This window comes from Puma concolor, chromosome E3 (assembly GCF_028749965.1).
Source record: "Puma concolor isolate L17-30 chromosome E3, mPumCon1.1.hap2, whole genome shotgun sequence".
Lineage (NCBI taxonomy): Eukaryota > Metazoa > Chordata > Mammalia > Carnivora > Felidae > Puma > Puma concolor.
Window position 1 is genome coordinate 10,727,237 of NC_141682.1, and position 19,043 is coordinate 10,746,279.

The 19,043-nt window shown below is 55.7% G+C and overlaps 2 long non-coding RNA genes across 4 annotated transcripts; one reads left to right on the plus strand and one right to left on the minus strand.

Moving 5' to 3' along the window:
• Positions 1-6,162: 6,162 nt before the first annotated feature.
• LOC147572963 (uncharacterized) lies at positions 6,163-14,775 on the minus strand. Of its 3 annotated transcripts, XR_015245667.1 has the most exons (5): positions 14,693-14,775; positions 13,938-14,315; positions 13,537-13,681; positions 8,434-8,491; positions 6,163-6,620 (listed from the first exon to the last, which is right to left on the minus strand). It is a non-coding gene; the product is annotated as an uncharacterized LOC147572963 (long non-coding RNA). The 3 variants fall into 3 exon arrangements; XR_015245665.1 differs by lacking the exon at positions 13,537-13,681; XR_015245666.1 differs by lacking the exon at positions 6,163-6,620 and having other exon boundaries at positions 7,953-8,491.
• LOC112860122 (uncharacterized) lies at positions 7,482-8,189 on the plus strand. Its single transcript, XR_003223578.2, has 2 exons — positions 7,482-7,638; positions 7,778-8,189. It is a non-coding gene; the product is annotated as an uncharacterized LOC112860122 (long non-coding RNA).
• Positions 14,776-19,043: the final 4,268 nt, after the last annotated feature.

The window sequence follows — 19,043 nt, forward strand, 5'->3', positions numbered from 1 at the left end:
GCAAGCGCCTACATGTGCACAGACATCTCAAAGCAAGTCCCCAACGGTGCGCGTTGGCAGGAGGTCGATGGGGATGGCAAAGCCAAGAGAAGATATGTCTATGGAAGTTCAAGGGTGTGAGATTGCAAACCAGAGTTCTAGCATACAACCAAGGGTGTGACTGTGCCCTAACAGTGTGAACCGTGTGGGCATTCACAGGCTGCCCAGGGATTCCAGACACCGGTGACTTGGCAGTGGTGTGTTGGTGTGTATTTCTCGATCTTCCAAGATGATTTCTGGTCACTGTGGCCCTGTCCCCCGTGGTCACTCCTGGGGCACTACCCCTTCCCCCCGCCACCCACACACCACCCATCCCAGAGCCAAAAAGATTCATCTTTTTCCTTGTGATTTCTTCCATTGCTTGGAAACTTATAAACCACTTGGGAAGTTTAAGAAAAGCTAAGGAAGTTAACAAAAATGTATAAATGCTTTTCCAGAAGGTAAGAAAGACTGCAATGTTTCCTACTAGCTACTGTAGAATTTTATTACTTACTTATGTAAGTGTTAACTCTGTCATCTGCCTGGAGATAATTTAAATATAAATTTATAAATATAAAGTGTTAGCTAATTTCCTCACACCCCAAATTGCTGTCCCTCCAATTCATTATAATACTTGCTTTACCAAGTCTTACGTTTTTATATATAGTAGGCTCTTGTATATAATTGCTGCTTTGTGTTTTGTTCCAATGGTGCGTGTTTCTGATCTACTCTAGTAGCACGCTATTAAATTATTGTTCTTTTAGAACATGTTTTATGGAAGGCTTTATAGCATAATAGCTAAGATTATGGTCTTTGAAGTTGAACTCATTGGGATTTATATATAGGAACGTTGCCACTGAATAAATGTGTGACCTTGGGCAAGCTACCTCAGAATTCTTCAGCTGTAAAATGGAGTATTAGGAATTCTATAAATAACATCTTCCTCACACGTTCAGAACAAACTGAGAGATAGCTACAGGAATAAGTCACAGAGATAAAACATTAACCTTATTACTGAGGACTGCTGTCCACTGCCACAGCTTGATTCAACATTGTACTAGAGAGTCCAGCCTTTGCAATAAGGCAAGAAAAAGATATGAAAATATGATTAGAAAATCAAGCCAAAAAGCAAAGCCTCAGTGGGCACTCTGATCCTTCATCCCTGACTTAGATACACTTGAACCTGTGTCATAGGTAGTGCTGGACCCCCTGGGTCTTCCCTCCACCTGCTGGAAGAGCCTTCCCCCATCAAGTTACTACAGACCACAGTTGAAATACAAGTATCCTGATGAAAGAGGAACAAGAGAGGAGAGAGAGGCCAGGAACGTCCTCTTGGTGAAGTCCCTTCTCATAGAAATATGAGGTGGGGGTGGCAGTGGAGGCTCCCCCCATGACAACCTCACATGGGGTTGTAGTCAGCATGCATGTGAGGCACTCAGTACAGTGTCTGACACGTGGGTGCACAGCAAATACTGTTCTTATGCACAGGATCCTGTTCCCTTTCCTTCTCCTCTTGTTTTGAATTTCTTACAAAAAAAATGTCCCCCATGTATTTTTCCAGATGAAATACAGGGTCCATTGGTGGTGTTCTAAGAAAAAAATGCTTGTCCTTAATACCTGGCTCACCCCCCACCATTTCAGTACATGCTACATCAATGTATAAATGATCTCAGGGGTCGGGGAGGGCGGGGTGTGGGATTGGTTCAGGTACAGGACTGAGGTGGGCAGCAGGGAGAGGAAGGATGGGTGGGTGGAGAGGTTAGTGGGTTTGGGGAATGGGAGACCAGTGTGGAACCAGGTCCAGAGACTCAAAGACGGGGATTGTGAGTGAGCGGTGGAGGAAGCTCCCAAGAGCCAGGTGGGCTCTCAGCTGAGGAGAGCCAGGTGGGCAACCAGGGGTGATGATTGAGCATGGGAAGTGAAGACCAAAGCCAAGGGGGTGTAATCTTCTGGGAACTGAGAATGTGTACCGAAGTCCAGGTCCTGGTTCCAGGGTCCAGCTCTGCCGCTGGCCGCTGTCGCAAGCTGCAGACCCTCCCTGGGCCTCAGAGCCCCTTTATCAAGTGAGGATCCTCTCCATGCCACAGGGCTGCAAACCTGATTGAGGGGTGTCCCTCGGGCCCCCCAACCTATTCTTTCTCTCTCCAGACACCCAGGCCTGCTTCCTTTTCCTGTTACCTCCCTTGAGCCTTAATGTCCTCCTGGTCCCTGGAAAGGGGAAATGCTCAGTTACCGGGACTCTGTCCCTCCCCGCCCACCACTCTGGGTCCGTCAGTCCCCACTTCTGGGAAAACAGCCTTCCTTCACTTTGGCCCCACTGCCACCTTGGCTTTTCATGAATGCATTAGTTCAGCAGCCCGCAAATCCCCTCCTCTGAACCTGCCCTCTTCTTGTCCCTGGGGACACGTAGGGAAAAAAGCCAGGGACTCACCCACCTAGAGCTCTCTTTAGTTCATTCATTGCATTTGGGGGGCGGGAAGTGGCAGAGAGGGAGAGAGAGAATCTTAAGCAGGCTTCAGAGCCTGACGCAGGGCTTGATGTCACGATCTGTGAGATCATGACCTGAGCCGAAATCAAGAGTCGGATGCTGAACTGACTGAGTCACCCGGGCGCCCCCTGTCTCATTCATTACAAAAATGGTTTGGAGGGACTGCCGTGTGCCCGGAACAGGGAAAACAGTGGTGGGCGCCCAGACTCGGTCTCTGCTCCTGGGGGACTTCCAAACTTCAGGTCAGTGAGCCAGGAAATTATCACTCATGTGATCTGTGCTCCGCGGGTCCCCATGGCAGCCCAGAGCAGGGGGCCCAGACCAGCCCTCGGAAGGAAGGAAGGCTTCCCGCTAGAGGTGATGTCTGCACTAAGCCGACGGTTGAGCAGACATGAGCCAGTCACGCCGCCACCAGCCGGAGGGAACGAGGCAAAGAGGACTCCAGGGAGAGGGGCACATGATACACCCGGGTGTGTCCGGGGTGGCCGACCCAGAGTCGGAACAAGAGAACTCGAGGCGAGATCGCTGTGGGGGTCTGAAGCCATAGAATACAGGGCCTTGTGGGCACGGCAAGGGTTTCTTATGTTGTCCTACAGGTGGTGGGCAGTTAGTGCGGGGGGTAGGCAAGTGACACTCTACGGTTGGCGTTTTTAACAGGTCAGACTGGATTAGAAGGGGCAGGAGGGGATGAGGGTAGGGTGGGAAAGCTGTCCCAAGAGATAGGGTGGAAATCGGATGCCAGCTTCGAGGGGAAGGCGGGGAGCAGAGGGGTAAGGGGGGAGGGGTGACGAGGGTAGGGAGAGGTGGGTGTGGGTAACAGGACAGGGCTGTCCTAGTGGAAATCTAGACATGGACAAGCATGACATTTCTTGGCATGCCGGCGGCTGGACCTGGGACGGGGACGAAGAGGCCCGTGTGTGGAAGGGACTCAGGTTTGTTCAACAGGGACAGTTGCCTTGCTGACCCAGAGCACTGCGGGGGGAGCAGTTTGGGGGGAAGAGGAGGTCTCTGGGTTTGGACTGCTGAGATTGAGGTGCCAGAGACGGACATCCAGGCAGAGACAGCACCGCCCATCTGGACCAAGGAGGGTCGAGTGGGGCCCCAGGAGCCCGGAAGGGGACGGTATTGGCGGGGCGGGGGGGGGGGGGGCGGCGCGGGTGGTCCGGTGTTGGATGAGGCTGAGGTGACACCAGTGCAGTGCCGGTGGGGCTGGGCTCCATGGGGTCCCCACTGACCTGGGTGGGAGCGGGAGGCCGACGAAGTGTGCTGGGGAGTGAGAAGGAGGTGAGGAGTGGAGACAAGTATGCAGACAGCTTTCTGGAGACTGGCCGGGGCAGGGAGGTGAGAGACGGGGCAGCCAGAGGTGGGAGTGGGGCTCCGGGAAGGTTGTCTTCTTCCTTTGATGGTGCAGTGCTTAAGTGCCAATGATAGCTGGTGGTCGAGCAGGTGGGGGGAGGGGCCCAGGCGCAGGTGGGCACCCCTTGGTAGAAGGGGTCTGTCCTGGAGAGACAGGGGAGGAGAGGGGCCGGCTGGCCAGAGGCCTGGAGATGTGAGGTTGAGGACAGTCCCACTGAACTAGTTCCAGGCTGAGGACAAAGGCTCAGGGTTTGGGGACGGAGAGGGAAGCATGAAGGGCTTCTGTGTGAGTGTTCAGTGACAGAGGAAAGCCCCGGCTGGGCCTGGGGTTGGAGTCAGAGGTCACTGGGCCAGGTCTGAGTCTGGAATTAGGGTCAAGATTCAGTTTGGGCTCATAGAGGGCTCTGTCCAGAGTGGAGAGCTGACGGTTAAAACAAGGTCAGAGCCTCGCATCTCTGGGGCCCGTCCCGAGTTCAGGGTGCAGCCCTAGAACCACTGAGGTCAAAGGTGAGCTCTCCCAGGGGAGATCTGTCCCGGGGTCTGACCTGTCCCGGCTCCCATCCAAAAACCTCCATCCCGAGGGACAATGCCAGCTCAGACCCCACTCTTCCTTCGGGCCACAAGGGCCCCCAGCCCAGCCCACCCTCCCCACGGCTGGGCACGAGCCGAGTCCTGCCCTGCCCAGTCCAGGGTGAGAATTCCGGCCACACGTCTCTGTGATGTGGTCACATTGGAAAAATGTTAATCAAATATTCTCCTCCGTGTTTCCTTTCTTTCCCAGGCTGGATTCCTAGAAGACAGGAATTTATGGTGTGAGAGCTCCAGCCCCCGCAAACCCGCAGCCAAGGTCAACAGCACGAGGGGGGCAGCCCTGCCAAGCGAGGAGGGGAGCAGTGACTTTGGGAGCTGGTTGCACAGAAAACCAAAGTACATGCATTAAAAAAAAAAAAAAAAAAAAAAAAAAAATCCCTTCTCTCCCTCACGTTCCCAAACTGGGGGCTTAAAAAAAGTCCCCCAGACTGGCCCAGACAAGGCCCCTTGTCTGGGAAGACTGAACCCGTTTGGAGACAAGGCATGCGAAGCTGCTGGGGCGGGGGCCCATGGAAGGCCTCGGGGTGGGTGGTGAGCAGGCTACGCATGTGTCCTCGTCCTTCGAGCCAACCGAGGGCAGCTGAGATGGAAATAGGAGCCCTGGGCCCTTCAGAAAGCCCCCCAACGTGACAGCCTCATTTGCCCCCTCTCCCCTCTCCCTTCCAGAGTCGGGGGTCTCGACTACCCACACACACTGAATGCCCAGCACCCTAGGGACCAGAGCTCCCTGTCACAGGCCCTGAGTCTCTGGCAGGAGAGAATAAGTTTGCCCCAGCCTCCCAGGGAGCTGAGGAGGGGCCTGGAGACCACCTCGATTCAGACTCCAACGACTGGGCGCTGGGAAGATAGCCCCCACCCTGGTCCAGAGCCTGGGCAGGTGCAGCTAAACACCCACCGGTTATCTGTGCACCTGACGTTTCTGAACCCCATGGGGTTGCACCACCTGGGAAAATACAACAAGGCAGCCTCCTGCCCTGGAGAATCCCCGGCAAGCGGCGGGGGGGAGCACTGACACGGAAACGGATGGCGACCAACACGTGAGGGGCTGTGGGTCCCCCCAGGGGGGGAGTGAGCACCCTGGGGTGCAGAGAAAGACATTGGGCAGAGAAAGCTTCCTGAAGGAGGTGCCCCCCAGGGGTGGCCGGAGTTCACCAGGCGGACATCCAGTGGGAGGGGGGCTTGGAGGGAACATTCCAGCTAAGTCCACAGCATGTGCAAAGGCCCAGAATGTTTATACCTTGGTAAGACTTTTCATATAAATAAATGCTCAAATCCAAAAAAACAAAAAGGCCTCTGGCAAACCTCATGTCTGGGTTTCTTGCTCAGAAAATGAAGCCCTGCTCTGCCCTGGAGACCAGGGGCCAGCAGAAGGGGGGTGTCTGACACGGCCCTCAGGTTCCCACCCCTTCCACCCCCACAGCACCACCCCATAGACCCCCCTACAGGGTCCACCTCTCAGCCCCCGCCCGACACTGGCTGCTTCCTCCCGACCACCTCCTTCCAAGGCCAAATTACCACTTTCACCCTGGTCTCCTGCCGTGTGCCAGGAGCCGAGAGGGGATAGGGGACACTCCTCTGGAGCACCGGGGTCTTTCCAGGGTCTCTGATTCCTGGATGCCTGGAGTAGAGGGAACCTGAACCTCCAGTTTATATGGTTTTTTTTTTTAACGGTTATTTATTTATTTTGAGAGAGAGAGAGTGCATGTGAGCCAAGGAGGGGCAGAGAGACAGAGAGAGAGAGAGAGAGAGAGAGGGAATCTGAAGCAGACTCCGCACTGTCAGCACAGAGCCCAACATGGGGCTCCAACCCATGAACTGTGAGATCAGGACCTGAGCCGAAATCACGAGTCAGATGCTTAACCGACTGAGCCCCCCAGGTGTCCCTATATGTTATTTTTAAATCTCTTTTCGGCCCTCAAGTAGAGAGGATTGACTGATTTAATTTTTTTTATTATTGAAGAGTAATTGACATACAGTATTGTATGAGTTCGGGGCGCCTGGGGGGCTCAGTCGGTTAAGCATCTGACTTCGGCTCAGGTCATGATCTCACGGTCCGTGAGTTCAAGCCCCACGCTGGGCTCTGTGCTGACAGCTCGGAGCCTGGAGCCTGCTTCGGATTCTGTGTCTCCCTGTCTGTGACCCTCCCCCATTCATGCTCTGTCTCTCTCTGTCTCAAAAATAAATAAACATTAAAATAATTTAAAAAAAATAAAAAATAATATTGTATGAGTTCAGGTGCACAACAATACATATGCACATGCGTTCTGCAAGTCCGGGTGCCATATTATCATACTGTTACCGTATTATTGACTATATTCCCCGTGCCTAGGAAGCTTCATTTATATTGTTCCTTTCAATCCTGTTCGTGCCCCCACAGGCAAACTTTCCCAAGCATGTCTTTTTTATTCCTGTGTATTCTTGGATGCTTAACTGGCACAGAGGTTCCTCTTGGGGAATGGCATGTCTTGGAACTAGGCTGGTGGCTGCACCACATCGTGACTGTACCAAATGCCACCGGACTGTATGCTTCAAAACGGGGTCAATGTTACGTTATGTGAATTTCACCTCATTTTTTAAAAATGTGTCTGGCCGTTGAGGGGGTGTTATTTACATGAGTGGAGTTGGGCTGTGGGCTGTACTTCTTTCTTATTTTTTCCACTCGTGCTGCGCTTTTTTTTTTAATGTTTTATTTTATTATTTGTTTGAGAGAGAGAGAGAGAGAGAGTGTGTGTGCAAGCAGGGAAGAGGGCAGAGAGAGAGGGAGACAGAGAATCCGAAGCAGGCTCCAGGCTCTGCACTGACAGCAATGAGCCCGACTCGGGGCTCGAGCTCACGAACCTCGAGATCACGACCTGAGCCGAAGTCAGACTCTTGAACCAACTGAGCCACCCAGGCGCCCCTCAGGCACCCCTCGTGCTCTGTTTTTAAGATCTAACAACCTAGTCTCATCTCCACTGGGCTTGTGGCTTCACACGTGACTGTCACATGGTGCCCTGGTGTGGGCGTGGCCACCTTTTGCACACACGCTCCACTGATGGGCACCTGGGGAAGCCCTGTCCCTGCCTCTACATGCACTTGACTGAATGGAGTGCTGCTGGATGGCCCCTCATTGGGGCCACTCCTGCTTACATCCTGCCAACACTGGCCAGTACCTACCTCTTTACTGCCTGGCAGCCTGATGGGTGGTAAGCAGTATCTTCTTATTATTCTGATTTGCATTTCTCTGATTATAAGTGAGTTTGAGTGGTCCTTTCTGTTCTCTGGTTGTTTACATTTCCTCTCCTGCAAATGGCCAGTTCATACCCTTTGCCCATTTTGCTATAGGGGCTGCAGTCTATCCGTCCTCACTTCACAGCCATCCCATGCGTATTCCAGAACCGCAGTCCCTTGTTGCTTAAGATGCACAAATATCATCCTCCTCCTGTCTGCCGTGTTGCCGGTGGAGTCCTCCTCTGAACCAAGATCCTGAATTCCAGCTGGATATTTTTGAGGAACTTGATAAACTTACCCTAAAATATATGGAGGGGACGCCTGGGTGGCTCAGTCGGGGTTGAGTGTTCGACTTTGACTCAGGTCACAATCTTACGGTTCATGGGTTCGAGTCGCACATCGGACTCTCGGCTGTCAGCACAGAGTCCGCTTCGGATCCTCTGTCCCCCCACCCCCCCCGTCCCTCCCCCACTTGCTCTCTCTCTCTCAAAAATCAATAAACATTTAAAATATATGGAAGAATAAAGATCTGTAAGTGGCTAACTGACTTTGAGAAAAAAAGAGGGGAGGACTGGCCCTGCCTGCTGTTAGCACAGACTACGAAGCCCCGGTCGGGAAGACAGTATGATCCGGGTACAAAAACAGCCAGATGGGCGACAGAACGGATCCGCCGGTTCAAAGGGAGCTGAACTCAGCCCCAGGTCCACGGGTTAAGGATGGAATGGTTAGTCGGGTTGAGGACATGGGCTCACTCTATGGAGAAAAATTACCACCGAAGCAGACTTAGTCTCTTCTAAGAAGGTGACTCCAAAGCGATAAAAGACAGACCTAGATAGGAAAAGCAAGAGGAGAATAAACCGTTGGAGAATATCTTTGTAACATAGGAGGGGGAGAACTTGAAACAAAACCCCAAGTGCACACACCATAAGGCAAAACCGGAGGGCCTGCAGCCTTATCCAGAGGAAGTGGCATTTCCTCCCGGATGCCAGCCTCGGCCCTGCCCACCTGGTGAGTCATGGGCGCACTTGAGGCTGGCAGCCCGGCCCGCCCTTCCCGTCGGTCCCCAGGAGGGAGTAGTGCAATGCCCGCCTTATCTCACCCTTGCCCGCAGCCCTGCAGACATGAGGTCAGGGCTGGGATGCAATGAGGGTGGGAGGCAGGAGGCAGCAGAGGGGTCAGGGAGGGGTCAGGGAGAGGTCAGGGGTCGCTGGCAAATGCTGCACAGGAAAAGCAGACCCTTGAAGGACCCCGGCCAGCTGCCAGGGCTGGGGGAGGTGAAAGGCTAATGCCATCAGGAGGTGGCAGGGGCGAGGGGACGGGGACACGTGTGGCATCCTCGTGGAACAGAGGGCCCTAGACTAAGATCTCCAGTGTAGGGCTCCATCTGTGCCCCCCTACCTCACTGCTCCTCCCAGAATCCTCTCTGGTTTTTCCAATGCTTCTTTAGAGCCAGACCTTCCAGCCAAGACATAGCCAGACTGAGAAGCCATTGAGAGACCTGGCAAGGATGTGTCTACCCTTCCCAGTGTGTCTATACTCCACCAGGGTGTGGCCCTGGGGTGCTCCAGGTAGCTGTGCCTCACCCCTTTGGTCATCCAACAGAGGGCCACCCAACACAGGCCCCAGCGCTGACCCCAAGGCTCTCCGAGTCCGGGGTGGGACAAGTGCCCCTCAACAGCAGGGTACGTGTGTGTCTGGATGTGTGGGGCCAAGCTAGGCATGTGGACACCCACACGTGTCTGTGACTGTGCGTGTGCAAATATCCAACCATCTGTCCCCTTTGTTTTGTCCCCGAGTCTATGCCAGCTGAACCAACGGCTCTTTTCCAGAAGGTTCCCTAACCCCTGGGACAACCGTCCTCCAGCCTGCCTCTGGGCATCCTGACCAGCGGTGGGCAGCAGTCTGCATGTTGGGCAGTCGGTTGGTCAACGATGAGCTATTCCGGGGTGCACAGGTCTGCCCTGAGGGGTTTACAGCCCGGGCAGCCCCCTTTTGCCAGCTAGCAGGGACGGGAGGGGCTACAGTTGTCCACTCTGGCCAGCGCCGCTGGTCCCTGCAGCTGGACGGGGCCCCAGGGGCCCTTCCCCATCCCCAGGGTGCCAGTCCATACCTCCCTCCACCCACCCACCTCCCCAGCATTGAACCCAATCGCATGGAGAGAGAGCATTAGCCAGATTGTCCTGAATATAGAGCTAAGTGGCTGCTGTTACTGACGGAGAGAGAGAGAGAGAGGGAGAGATTTGCACACACACACACGCACACACGTACATATACATACACATATCGTAAAATACCACAACTCCTTTTTGAACCAATGTGTTCAGTTTGTGAAAATTCACACTTGAGTTGAGAGCCCCCCGTCAACCTACAGAACTCGGTCAAGCCCCCCCGCAAAGCCGCCTGATACCCTCTTCCAGTCACAGCTCTTCCCCCCGCCCCCCGCCGGGCCCCCGCCCCGGCAAGGAGAAGCCCTCTCTGACGTCTCCCACCAGAGACTATTTTGGCCGTTTCTGAACTTGACAGAGGTAGAACCCTCCAGCTCGCCTGCTTTCGTGTCTGAGATTCAGCGAGGCTGAGGCCAGTGGTTGACAACAGGTGGCTTTTGGCGGGCTCGTTGGAGGCAACAGGCCGCACCACCTTCATTCTCCCCCCACCCCACCTGAGTTCTCAGGAGCCCACTGCTGGGAAGAAGAGCCTAGAAGGAGATTTTTCCAGAGACTAAATGCCTCGAGCTCAGGTCCTCCCAGAGTCCGGGGAGGCCTCAGGGGCATCTGCCGAGCTCCCAGGCGGATGCCTTTGATGTGGGCAGCCAGGAATGAGACCAGAGGGTTGGGCCCCAAGCCTTCCCTGGCCCTTTCCAGAAACGCCCAGTGGGAAAGCAAGATGGGTGCTGGAGGCAAAGAGCCGCCTTCTGGCCCGGAAGAGCCTCCTGAGCCGTGATCCTGTCGGAGGCGGTCCTGCAGGGTGAGCTGAACTGAGCCGGTGTGGATGGAGCGCAGCCTACGCAGGGCGGGAGACCCCAACTATCTTCTGCCTCTTTCTAAGAAAGGAGGCTCGGGGCGCCTGGGTGGCGCAGTCGGTTAAGCGTCCGACTTCAGCCAGGTCACGATCTCGCGGTCCGTGAGTTCGAGCCCCGCGTCGGGCTCTGGGCTGATGGCTCAGAGCCTGGAGCCTGCTTCCGATTCTGTGTCTCCCTCTCTCTCTGCCCCTCCCCCGTTCGTGCTCTGTCTCTCTCTGTCCCAAATAAATAAATAAACTTGAAAAAAAAAAATTAAAAAAAAAAAAAAAAAGAAAGGAGGCTCTGTTCGATTTATCTCCATGCTGGGGCCTGGCACAGGGACAAACACAGAGTACGTGTTTGTTGAATGAATGAGTGAATGCACTCATTTTCCAGACAAGGGACGGGAGGCCTGGAAGAGCAGTGGTGGCTGTAATTCACATGGAGTGTAGACACAGGCCTGTGAGTTTCGAAGAGGGCTGGTGTCCAGCCTCCTGAGAATGGCAACTAGGATCTGCCGGCTCCTGACCCCACCCTAGGTCAGGCCGCAGCAGGAAGTGGCAGGCTTGACCACCCCCCCCCCCCCCCAAGGAGCCATCTTTGGAGATCTTTGGGAATATTTCCTGAAAACCAGGTCAGCCAGGACATCCACCCTGCAGCTCCGGAGCTCCCGGGTGGGGCCTGGGCTTGCTTCCGGGCCCCTCTCTGCCTCCCCAGCTGGGTGGAACTCGGGGTGAGGCCAGGCAGCACCAGGAGGGTGTGGCAGGAGCGGGGAGGTGGTGGAGAGAGACAGGCCTGATTTATGAGGCAAGTAGCAACGGGACCACTTGGCAAGGTGGGCACGCACGACAGACCCTTGGAGATAAGATCCCAGAGGTATGCAAGCGATGTAAACCATAGTGGGGTGAGCACTGCGGTTTCTCCGTACCAGCCAGAGACACCTAGACCAGAGCAGGACGAGGCAGCCGTCTTGGACAGAAGGAGGCCTCAGGACCTTCCAGGGCCTTCCAGGGCCAGGCCTCGATTCCCTCCCCAGCCGTCCTGGACCCCTCATTCTTCCCCATGCTGCCGCCTCTGTGCCACTGCTCAGACCATCCCCATCCCTCCCGCTCAGATTCTGCTTCATCACTGAACCCTGCCCAACTCTGCATCCACTCTCAAGGCAGACCTGCTGCAGAATTTTCCCTGACTTCAGGCTCCCCTTCATCACTGCCTCCAGGCCAGGTCCGTCCCTCGTGGCTCCTCATGGCCCTTCTCACACTCAGCCTTCCTGACCTCCCGCACGTCCCTGGATGTGCCCACACTTCTTGACACGCTAGGGCCTTTGCACTCATGATGCCTTGGCTCCCAAATCCCTCTCTGCTCTGATCTGCTGGCAAACTCCTATTCAACCTTCAAAACCCATCTCCCAAGTCCGCTCTTCCAGAGTCATCGCGGCCTCTCGAAGGTAGAGGGAAGGGAGCCCTCAGCTCCCACTGCCCCCCAGTGTCAGCCCAGCCTTCTTGGTCAGAGAATTCAGCACTCTTCCCAGACTGTACCCCCTTTGACTGGGCTTGTCTAGGCTGGAAGCCTCAGGTGTGCCCTCTCCGGGTCCCCAACTTCCACCTCGGACTGTCCAGGACTCAGAATCTCCAAGTTCAAAGCCAGAGGCTCCCTCCTTTTACGAAGAGGCCATCACTGAGACACCAAAAGGATGGGGCCTCCACACCACCCTCTCACATGTTCACTCTGTCGCCGCCCCCCCCCCCCCAGCCCAGCCCTGGCCCATTGCCCTCCATCCTGATCACAGTGACCACTGTGAAGGCAATGGCCAGGACTGCTAGGAGAGGGAGAAACTGAGGCTAGAAGTGGGGAGAGGACATATTATTCAAGCCAAACTCAAACGGTGGTAGAACCCATGCTGGTAAACTGCCTTAAGTGACCCTGTGTCCAAACCAGGTTGAGGACACGCCCCCCTCTAAGTAGAGGGCACGGGACCTACCAGCTGGTGCCCAGGCAGGACACATGAACAAGGGAAAGTCAATGTGTACAAGGTCGAGGGCTGCACCTGCTGCCTGCTCGGGGCTGGAGATACACATGGGCCAGGGCAGGCTAGTCAGGTGATGTCCTAGTTGAGCGCCCTGGGGAGGAAAGAGAACCAGGGCGTCGGCCGTCCGCACAAGGCCAGCGTCTGCTGACACACTGCCCAGGCACTGCAGCCACGAGCCAATGGCACAGCCACCAGGTGATGCATCCAACACAGATTCCCTTGGCTCTGGGCACAACCTGGGGACCCACGTCTGCAGACAGCCACGACCCCTCCTCACTGCCCTCCCACAGGAATGCATGACTTGGGATGGAGACTGTGTCATCCAAGAAACATTCCATGTTTTCCTTGGTGCGTGCTCTGGGAACGTGGCGAGAATGCTGTCCACACTGCCGTCCACATACTTGGGCGGCTGCCTGAACGCTGGGCTTCCCGGGCCAACCATGTCCTCAGTCCAAAGGGGCCCGGGCCCTGGAAAGCCACCCTTCTCTACCACCTGCCTGGGAGACCCGGTGGGAATATCTCTGGGTTTGGGATCAGGTTGGAGTGGGGGGGGGGGGGGCAGTTTGCTGGGAATGGAGGTCTACTGCCCCCCACCCACGCCCAGGCTCCTCTTGGCCAAGCACTGTCTTTGAACGTGGGAGACAGAGACCTGGGTGCCAGTTTCCCTACTGGTCACGGGCCTTGACTCTGGGCAAGCCGTGCCCCTCTCTGAGCCTCAGTCTTACCCTCCATACAATGGGCTCCCTCGAGGCCTTCCAACTCCAAGCGGTCTACAGTTAGAAACTTTTGAGTCTCCACCTAGACAGGAGCATAGGAAGGGGCCCACCCGTATCCCCACGCCCTCACCTCATGGCGACAGGGACACATCAGGCTTTGTTCCCGTTGGTGCCAGCCACGGGGCCTTCCCTGGGACACCTCCTCTGACCACATGCCCTGCTTCTCCTTCCCCTTCGGCCTTCTGTCTCATCTCACCTTGGTCCCTGGCCTTGTGCTGCGGGTGACCAAGCAAGGTGGCGGTGGTGGGGAGTGCTGTCCACACACACAGCACTCAGGTGGCTCCGGAACGTTTCTGGGATGGGTGTGCTTCCCTGGTCCCCCAGGGCGGCTGGAGAGAGTGTCAGTGCCCCAGCCCCACCCTCCCTCAGAAAGACCTCCCACCGAAGTAGCTGGTGGTGGTGACGGACCCTGCACAGGCGTCAGCCCCCGGGGTGCACCTGGGCCCCCGGCCACAGCCCTAGGCTGGTCACCTGCTCTGCAGGAGCTAACAGCAAAGGCTCCGGCCTCTTCTGCTTTCAATTTGGACGTGGTGGACAGAGCGCAAAGATGTTCACGTTTCCTTAGACTCTTCCTGGCCAGGGCCCGGGGCAGAGGCTCAGGACAGACGACTTCAGGGAGAGAGAGTCAGGCACGACCAGCCCCCGTCTGGAAGGGCCACATCAGAACAGCAGAACCGGGGTTGTCCTGGCCCACAGGTGAACAGGGCACCGGGGTCCAAAGGGTGTTGGAACCAAATACCTCTTTCCACAGGCAAAGAATCCGAGGCCCGCCGGGAGAAGAAGCTTGCCCAGGGCCCACAGGACACCTGCCTCTTGGCTTCTGGCTGAGCAGCTTTTGAGATGACAGCTCTAAAATGGGGCGTGGGAGAGGGGGACAGTCAGAGACCCAGGTCGAGATGGGCCTCAGGCCCCTGCCACAGGGGCACAGGTATTATGTCTGTGTGAGGGCCGTCGAGGCCATGCCCTCTGACGTCTGATGCCTCTGACCGGCATTCTAATTTGAGATTCTGAGACCATGGATCTACCAGACAATGACCTCTCAAGGCCGAGTGCACCTGTCCCCCAGCTCAGGGCCTCTGCTAGGACCCCTGGAGCTAAGAACAAAGCCTGAGGTGAGCAGGGCCTCGGTCACTCTTTGGGTCCCTTGACCTGCCCGGCCTGTCCTTCCTGCCCGACCCCCCCCCCCCCCCACCCCCAGCCGGCATTTGCCTTGGCCTGCCTCTCACCCAGCCTTGCGGAGAACCAAGTGCCTGGAGTTGGTCACATCCGGCCCAGCCGTCTAAACAGGCCTGAGGGCCCAGAGCATGCCGGGCCCAAGGGGAGCCCAAAATAACATCTGAGTCAGCGTCCCTGCAGACACCCCCACCCGCCTGAGCCCACAGGGAGGGGCCTCAGAGGAGGCCCAGACAGAGGACCAGGCCAGGTCAGACGGCCACCTGCTCTGATGGGGCCCAGCCAGTGGCAGGCACAGCCCAGAGGGCAACGAGAACATTAGGGTCACAAGAGAGAGTCCGGGGAGTAGAGGCAGGAAGGGTGACCTCTAAGGGCCTCCTGTCTAAGGGAGACAGAGGTGACTGCAGATGGTGGTGGCAGTCCAGGTGGTTGATGTCACGCCATAGGGCCCCGGGGGGTGGAGTGGGGGGGGAGGGAGGCAAAGGAGACCTCAATCCAGCCCGAGGTCAAAGAAGTCTCCCGGAGGCAAGCAAGTCCTGAAGGAAGGGTGGGTTGGATCTGGACAGGACAGGGCTGGAGAGGCACGCTCCAGATGGGAGGTGAGGAGGAGAGCTCGTACGCAACCCCAGGAGACTCCAAGGAGTTGAGAGCCCACGTCTGGGGCATCGGGGACAGGAACTAGGCTGCTGTCATCCAGGTTCCAGTCCGGCCCTGGGCCGGTAGGGGGGACAGTGCTCCAGGCCCCGGGACCTAGGACTATTTGAGACAGGAGGCAGGAGCCATGTGGACTCGGCTCCTTCCCGAAGGCTGTCCCCAAGCGAGCTGGCCCAGGCAGCACTGTGTCCCCATGTCCCCGGGTGGGCGGCTCGCGCCGGTCCCCGTGCATTCACAGCCTTGGCAGCTGGGAGGTCGCCATGCCCCTCATCCCCAAGCTGCGGCAAGAGGCAGATACCTGAGTCCCCGCTGGCCCGCGGCTTAATCCCCCAGCTTTCCTGAGAACGGCTCGGCTGTTCTTGGCCAAGGGCCTCCGCTAAGCCTGGCACGGCCGCGGCTTGGCCCTCACCAGCGAGCAAGGGCTTGGCCGGGGCCCAGCCGGGGTGGCGGACATGACAGAAGGCACAGAACATGGGGCCCAGGAGGGCAGTGAGACTGAGCAGCAGGGTGGGGCTCGCCTCCCGGGGCCCCTCTCGTCCAGTGGAGGCCGCAGCGGCCTTCTCCCAGCTTAGCTGGTCCAGAAACAGGCAGAATTTATGCCCCTTTATGCCTCTGAAACAAATTAAGTCTTTCGCGGAGGGAAAACAACCCCAAGATTGAGAGCAAAATCCTGGTCCTCCCGCCCGCCCTCCCTCCCGCAACAGGGCTTGACTGAGCCTCTACTATGTCCCCGGCCCAGTGCCGAGCTCTGGGCAGGGGGCATGGAGACGAATTTTCTGCAGAGCCCCTGGGGCCGGGCCACACCCCTCTCACTGCCCCAGTTTCCTGCACCAGGGATCCCAGTAGGGCCGCAAGGAGGCTGCAGCTACTGTTTGCCGAGCGGCTACCCCACAGCCGACGTGTGCAACGTGATCCTCGACTCCTCACCACAGGGGAAACTGAGGCTCGGGGAGGGTGACTCACCCAGAGTCAAACAGCTCAAAATGGGACGGTGGGGACTTGAACCTGAGGCACGTGAGCCCAGAACCTTGGCTCTTAACTGCCATGTGAGTGGGAGAGAGAAAGAGAGAGACACTGTCTGTGTTCACGTCCCCGTGTGTGCGTGTGTGTGCACGCGCGTGTATGCGTGCCATTAAGTGTGTATCATGTCTGGAGAAGGGTGGAGGATCCCGAGGCCAGCTCAGAGCGGGAAAGGGTGGTACGTCAGGTCAAGACGGGTGGGTTTGTCACAGAAAGTGCCGGAGCAGTCCCCAAGGACTATTTTAGACACCCCAGAGTCCCCCGGTGCTTTTCATCAGCACTTAGGGTTTTCACACCTTTGTGTTTACCCGCCTTGTTTGTGGATACCTTTCCTGAAAGTCGCCTGGAGAGAACTATTTCAAAGGGGGAACCACAGTCAGCCACCAAGTTCCATTCTTTTTAAAATGACTGGGGCTAGAGGGTGGAGGAAGTGGGCAGGTGACCATCACGTGAAACCCCGGATGCATTCATTCTATATCTCGAATATTGGCATCAAGAAAATCATGGGAGGGACGCCTGGGTGGCTCAGTGGGTTAAGCATCCGACTCTTGATTTCAGCTCAGGTCACGATCTCACGGTTCATGGGATCGAGCCCGTCATCAAGCTCTGTGCTGACAGGGCAGAGCCTGCTTGGGATTCTCTTTCTCTCCTTCTCTCTCTGCCCCTCCTCCACATGCTCTCTCTCTCTCTCAAAATAAATAAATAAACTTTTAAAAGGGCGGGAGGGAGCACCTGGGTGGCTCAGTTGGTTAAGCATCTGACCTCTACTTTGGATTAGTCCTAATGGGGAATGGGGACTCAGACTAGATCAGAGACATGAAAAGCACAACCCCTACCGCCTGCTCCCAGGCAGACATTACCAAGCAACTGCATGGTTCTCACCTGCTAAACCGGGATATCCTCAGAATCCTTCTTAACCCCATTTCAGGCCACCGTTGCCAGGCAAACATGGTTGGTGATGGAAGCTATTTGCCATCCTGAGAGGGGACGAGCTCCCCTGGCTTTGAATCTATGAACGAGTGGAGAGAAGTGACCAGGAAGGTCCAGGTTGTCGGGTGGGTTTAGGAAAGAGGAAGAAAAGATCAGGTGAGGAGGCTTCCTGGAGATTCAGTCTGGGGACCCTCAGACCGAGCTGTGTGAACCGGTGAGCTGGTCCTGCACCAGATGGGAAAAAACAGTGCGGATGGAGAGGGGATGGGGGACCCCACTCGCTGCCTGAATCCTGACGGAACAAACACTCATTCCAAAAACCACAGGCAGCTCAGAGCTTTTATTAATTCCAGGGCCTGGAGGAAGAACAGGGGCCAGGGAAAGCGGCAGTAGGCCAGTGACCCAGGAGGAAGGGAGTTTTCCCAGACACCGGGGCCACCAAGCTCGGGGAGGGGATGTGGGGGCAGGCTGAGGCCTGGCTTTCTGAGATTTAAAAATCTCTGGGTCAACGCTAAAAGCTAAAGGTAGGGGCACCTGGGTGGCTCAGTCGGTTAAGTGTCCGACTTCCGCTCAGGTCACGATCTCACAGTTTGTGAGTTCGAGCCCCGCGTCGGGCTCTGTGCTGACAGCTCGGAGCCTGGAGCCTGCTTCGGATTCTGTCTCCTTCTCTCTCTGCCCCTCCCCCACTTGTGCTCTGTCTCTCTCTATCAAAAATAAGTAAATGTAAAAAAAAAAAATTTTTTTTAAGTGGACAGTACTTGAACAGACACTTCGCAAACAAGGATGTTCAAAAGCCCAAAAGGCATGTGGGAAAGTGTTCACCATCATTACTCATCAGGGAAACAAAAGTTAAAATCACAATGAGATACCCGTATACACCCACCAGAATGGCTAAAATTTAAAAAGTTGACAATTCTAAGTGTTGGCAGGATGAGGAACAACTGGCACTCAGACATTGCTGATGGGAATATTAAATGGGCCAACCACTGCACCCCCCTTTTTTTTTAGATTTTATTTTTAAGTAACCTCTGCACCTAAGGTGAGACTCGAACTCGTGACCCCAAGACCAAGAGTTGCACTCTCCACCAACTAAGCCAGCCAGGGGTACAACCACTTCGTAGCTGTCTGGAAGTTCCTCAAAAATTATACATACAATTACCATAAACTTCAGCAATTGCGCTCCTAGCCCTGTACCCACGAGAAATGAGGACATGTCTCCACAAAATGTCAAGAACGTTCCCGGCGACATTATTTGCGATAGCAAAACCGTGGAAACAACCCAAATGTACATTGCCATCAGCGCGGGTAAATAAACTGTGGTAAATTGATAAAATGAAATACCACGAGCGATGAAAACGAATGTGCTATTGTTATACACACAATGACATAGACAAATCCCACAGACACAGTAACAGCACAGGAAATCAGACACCGAACACGGACTGTGACGTTCCTTTTATATGAAGTCTGCGTGAGTCTCCTGGGGCTGCCGTAAGGAACGCGGTGTCTTGGAACAACGAAAATGTATTCTCTTACAGCTCTGGAGCCAGGAGTTCAAAATCAAGGTGTTAGAAGGCTCTGGGGAAGAACTTCCTTGCCTGTTCCTGGCTTCTGGTCATTGACAGCCACTATCAGCATTCCTCGGCTTCCAGGTGCTCCGTTCTAATCTCTGCCTCTGTCTTCACGTGCCTGTCTTCCTCCCTGTGTGTCTGTGTGTCCCCGTGTCTTCCCATGGCTGTCTTCTCCCTGTGTCTCTATGTCCTTATGTCTTCAGATGGCCTTCTTATGAAAACACCAGTC